Here is a 5,792-nt window from a genome sequence, read left to right as displayed (position 1 = left end):
CTTCACTGTCCTTGGATATTCACACATTTCTAGTGCATTATAACTATCAGGTCTGGCAGTGTGTAAAGTCATTCATGATCTCAGTTTGAGACCTCTCTTGCCAAGCCAGAAATTGAGTTGATTGAAATAATTCCACCTCAAGGTATATTTATCTTTTAAAGGGAGAATGCTTAGAGCAAAGACACATGTTATGAATGAGATATTTCTCCCCAGAGGCCTCCCTCATGCACACTCTAGTTGATTTTCATCTTTTTTTCCCCCAAATAAAAATTTAACACCCTTTTTTTTCTAAAAAAAAAAAAAAGCCATATTAAGTCTTACAATAGACACATCATAATAAAGAATTTCTCATTCAAGAATATCTCCCAAATACCAAGTGTCAATAGATTCTCTGTGTGCTATTGGATCTACTGTGCGATTAAAAAACTCTAATGAGGGTTTCCTCACACACCAAAAGGCACAGGATTAACATGTAAAAAAGGCTGGTGTGGAAACTTTGGGATATCATCATCAGAACTCCAAAAATTCAATATCTATTGAATCCTTTTCTTTACCTCTAGGTCTGTACATTCTTTAGGTGGTACATGTAGAGTATGGTCCAGCTGGGATTTGTCATTCTTTTAGAAGTATTTGTTCTGCCACCTCTAAAAATGTAAACTTCTGTGAAGATATTTTCAGGCTATTCCAACTTGTCTGGCATTTAAAGACTTCTACATAATACTTTTCATTTTTTCACTAGTTTTTTCTTGAAGATCTCATGGATACAGCACAGCTTTCACTTTCTCTTCCCCATGCCCATTCTCTTTCTTGTGGTGCCAGCACCAGTCCCCCTTTCACAACCAGGGCTCAGCATCCAGCCTGAAGCTCAAGCCATAGTATGCATGTTTTGAGAAGACCCAAGTTCCAAGACCAAGGAAGCTTTCTGGGCATTCCTCACGATTTTGAAATTGGATACTTTTTTTTTTTTTTAAAGGAATTGCCTCTCAGTGAAGCCAAAATTTACCTAAGTAACTTCATGGTTTCATTGGATATTCTGATACAATCAAGGAGAAAGAGGAGGAGGTGAAGAAAAAGGAAAACAAAGACAAAGATGACAAGAAGGGGGAAATGAAGACAGATGTCCTCCCTGTAGCCCAGTGAACTGAAAGAGAAAGTCGTGGTCCTTCTGAAGCAGGTATATTTATGATCAAAACTTGTGATCAAAGTTCTCATTGAGCAACTCAATCCAGTCATCATCTGGTTGCAACTACAGATCCTGAGGACTAAAAATGGAAACAATTTTTTAAGTGTGGTCCAGGAAAAGGTGTGTGTGCTGATGCCCAGTCTTCATACCAAGCTGGAAGGTTTCCATATTCATATCTCTAAGTATTACTATGGGAAGGCAGTGTCATAGCTAAAGTATCCCCACATGGGTGATTATTGGCAGTTAAGGCATGAGTTTGATGAAGCAGAGTACTGAGACATCAGACAGATGGTCATGGGGATCTTTAGTGCTTACACAATGCTATATGACATCATACTAAAGACCGTTTAGTAGCCCAAGGAGCCCATGGGAGAAATACAAGGAATGATCTCTTGAGAGTCCTCTCATTTTGAGATGATTGCAGCAGAGAACTTTCCATTTCTTGGAGTGCTAGTAGGGCTTGCCCAATTTTTCTTTATCTTGCTTACCAGGCATAATAAATCTAGATGGATGGTTGATCATTAAAGAAAAAGAAGAAAGTTTTCTTATTGCTGTTTTGCAGTTGAGGGCGTCTCAGATTGGGGACAAAGTAGCTAATGTTTTCACTCCAAGTTATCTAACATTAGTTTATTCAAAACTAGGGTGAATCTGGGATTCAGGAAACAAATATGGCTCAGAAACCTTCCATTAAGAAATGAGTTACTCAAAGAATGTTTGGAGGAGGAGTGAGACACCTAATTTACTAGGACATATAATAATCTAAGTTTTATAATTCAAAATGAAAGGTTTGCACCATTAATATTTCTTTGCCTTTGTTTTGTGTTTTAATATACAGCAGATGATTGAGATCATCTGTTATTTGTGTTTATCTCATTGAAAACGATACCCTCTAGCTTCAACCACATGGCAGCAAATTTCCTATTTTGTTATAGTTGCATAGTTAGTATTTCATTGTGTATTCATGACATGACTTCTTTGTTCATTAGCCATTGAGCGTATAGATTCTTTCTACAACCTGGCTATTGTATTAAGTGCTGCATTGAACATATGCTCCTACATATTTTTGTATCAATGCTTCCTATCTAGGTGATTGTTAGTCTTGCTAATTCGTTTGAAATAAATTTCTTGCTTTGTTTACCTTTAAATAATTTTCTTTATTTTATAACTTTGATTTCTACTTTTATTTTTACTATTTTCTTCCTTGTAATTTGGTATTTACTTACTGTTCTTTTTCTAAGTTATCAAGTTGTGAAGTTATTTACTTGAACTATTCCTATTTCTCGATGTAAACCTGTGTTGCTATGAACCCTAAGACTGCTTTTGTTTTGTCTCATCGGTTCTGATAGATTGTGTCTTCATTCTCATTCACTTAAGGATTTTTTTCTTCTTTGATTCACCTGAGGAATTTTTTCTTCTTTGATTTTTTTTCTCTTCAACAATAGTTCTTTAAAGATGTTAGCAGTTTCCAAAAGTTAGAACTTTTCAAACCTTTATTTTAATACTTGATTTCAATCGTCCTGGCATTATGATGTAAAAAAATACATGATGTGATTTATATTTCATGACTTTATGGATATTCAAATTGTGGTCTACCCGAGTACAAGAATAAATTCATATTAGAAAAAAGAATTAGCGGGGCCGGGCGGTGGCGCTGGAGGTAAGGTGCCTGCCTTGCCTGCGCTAGCCTAGCCTAGGACGGACCACGGTTCGATCCCCCGGCGTCCCATATGGTCCCCCAAGAAGCCAGGAGCAACTTCTGAGCGCATAGCCAGGAGTAACCCCTGAGCGTCACAGGGTGTGGCCCAAAAACCAAAAAAAAAAAAAAAAAAAGAAAAAAGAATTAGCTATAATGCAGAAAATTATAAAATATATAGAAGAAAACATAAACAAATACTTCTGAATAGTGGTATCAGAGATGTGTTTGGTGAATTAACAGCAAGAAAAGAAAATAAGTGCAGTTATATCAATTGAAAAGTTTCTGTGGAGTGAAATAAATTTGCTCAAAATGAAAAGCCATATGACTGAATGAATGATTACTATTATACATATGACAAGGGAGTAATATCCAAAATATACAAAGAACTCATAAAATTCAAGATATAAAACAAAAACTTGAACGATCTGTTTTTTTATCACTTTTTTTTGTTTTGTTTTGTTTTTGTTTTTTGGGCCACACCCGGTGACGCTCAGGGGTTACTCCTGGCTATGTGCTCAGAAGTCGCTCCTTGCTTGGGGGACCATATGGGACGCCGGGGGATCAAACCACGGTCCGTTTTAGGCTAGTGCTGGCAAGGCAGACACCTTACCTCTAAAGCCACCGCGCAGGCCCCTTTTTCGATTATTCTTATATTTAATGAAAATATTCACCAAAGAAAATCACAAAGGGGTATATTATAACTGATAAGAATTTCCTGAAAAATTATTTAGAGATGATATATGGTAATACAATAGTTTATATATAGTTTGTTCAATATTTTAAATAATTTACACATTTATTTATTTTTATTTTTTTATAAAATCTTTATTTGAACACCACAATTACGATTGTAGTTGGATTTCAGTCATTTACAAAACACCCTCATTCACCAGTGCAACTTTCCCACCACATATGCCCTCTCCCTCCTTCCCAAACCCTGCCTGTATTCGAGACAGGCATTTTACAATCTGACTTTTATTTATTTATTTTTTTAATTTTTGGGCCACACCCTGTGACACTCAGGAGTTACTCCTGGCTATGCTTTCAGAAATTGCTCCTGGCTTGGGGAACCATATGAGATCCCGGGAGATTGAACTGCGGTCCATCCTAGGTTAACCGTTTGCAAGGCAAACGCCCTTCCATTTGTGCCACCACACCAACTCCTACAGTCTAATTTTAAATGGGCAGGATAATTAGGTAGATACTTCTTCAAAGAAGACATGCATTAGTCACCAGGCCCATGAAATAATGTTTGTTATCTCTTATTATGAGTAAAATGAATGCCAAAACGAGTGAATTATCATCTCTCTCTCTCTCTCTCTCTCTCTCTCTCTCTCTCTCTCTCTCTCTGTTTTTGGGCCACACCCGGTGAAACTCAGGGGTTACTCCTGGCTATGCACTCAGAAATTACTCCTGGCTTGGGGGACCATATGGGATGCTGGGGGATAGAACTGCAATTTGTCCTAAGCTAGCATGGGCAAGGCAGACGCCTTACTGTTTGCCCCACTGCTCCGGCCTGAAATATCATCTTTAACCTGGATGAATGGTTATTATTCAGGATATAAAGAACCAATATTGGTGGAAATGTGTCAAAATCCCTCTTTTTAAAAAATAATAATTTTTTATTCAAACATGTATACATACTTATACATATTTTGTAACAATAGCAGAGACTTGTCAAATCTTGGGTTTTTAAAAAAATTTTTATTTTATTAAAACCATTGTCCTTCATAGTTGAATTTCAGATATACAGTGAATCAGGGTCATTCCCACAACCAGTGTCAACCTCCTTTCACCAATATTCCCAGAGTAACACAACCCTTTGCTCCCTGGCCTGCCAGTATAACACGCCCATTTAAGTTTAGATTGTTAATTTTAGGTCTCTTGATTCTTTTGTTGTTAATTTTGGCTTGGATATTCTGTCCTTTTTCCTCCACCAATGCACCTGAGATCTCTTGGACCCTAGTCATTCTTTCTTTTTTTTCTTCTAATTTTATATAAAAATGCAGAAATATGAGGTAAAACAAAGTAATCTGTGTCCCAAGGTTCTATACAAAAAGCCAAGAGACCCTATTTAAAAGATAAAAAAATAATAAAATTTTAAAAATGGAATGGTGACAGTTTTAGCATAAACACAGCAGAATTTGGGGAAAATGAAAAGAAAAAACCTTTTGCCTAAAAACAGGGAGATCCTACTCATGAATCATCCTGCCATAAGATCAGCTACAGAATCTGGGCATACTAAGTTGTTTAACCCCAAAGTCTTTCTTCATGGTTGCAGTAAACATTCTCCACAATCATGGCTATCACAGTCAGATATCTGTAATCAGAGATCCTATGTCAAAGTCAGGTGTCACAGAATGTCTTCTGGTTTCCTCTCACCATTAGGTGGTGATACAAGGAAACCTGCCCTGAAAGCAAACTGTTGCTGTTTCCAAGTCGTCAGGGTGTCATACGAACCTACTATGAAGCAAGTCAGTGCTAGGGCAGCATTAGGGCCTTCCCTGGTAGAAGTTCGAATCTTGGTGCTGGTGCATAAAACCATGCCAATTCCGAAGATGGAATCCAAGGTTCAGAGATGATAGACCAATGTCCAATCAACTGAAGCCTAAGTCAAATGTTTTCCATAAGGTTTGGATCAGACAGCATTCCCACCAGCAGTGGAATAGAGTTCCTTTCTCACCACATCTCCACTAACAAAGATTGTTCCCTGTATTTTTGGTATGTGCCACCCTCACTGGTGTAAGATGATATTTCATTGTTGTCTTCATTTGGACATAAAAATGGGAACTATTATGTGCTAATGGTGGAGATATATATATATATATATATATATATATATATATATATATATATATATATATGTGTGTGTGTGTGTGTGTGTGTGTGTGTGTGTGTGTGTGTGTACAGAAA

The 5,792-nt window shown here is 37.0% G+C and overlaps 1 pseudogene; it reads left to right on the top strand.

The window, feature by feature from the left end:
* The first annotated feature begins 791 nt into the window (after positions 1-791).
* LOC126004339 (proteasome activator complex subunit 1-like) lies at positions 792-1,579 on the top strand (annotated as a pseudogene).
* Positions 1,580-5,792: the final 4,213 nt, after the last annotated feature.

The sequence above is a fragment of the Suncus etruscus genome, chromosome 3, assembly GCF_024139225.1.
Source record: "Suncus etruscus isolate mSunEtr1 chromosome 3, mSunEtr1.pri.cur, whole genome shotgun sequence".
In the NCBI taxonomy this organism is placed as follows: domain Eukaryota; kingdom Metazoa; phylum Chordata; class Mammalia; order Eulipotyphla; family Soricidae; genus Suncus; species Suncus etruscus.
This window is presented reverse-complemented; position numbering and strand designations above follow the sequence as displayed.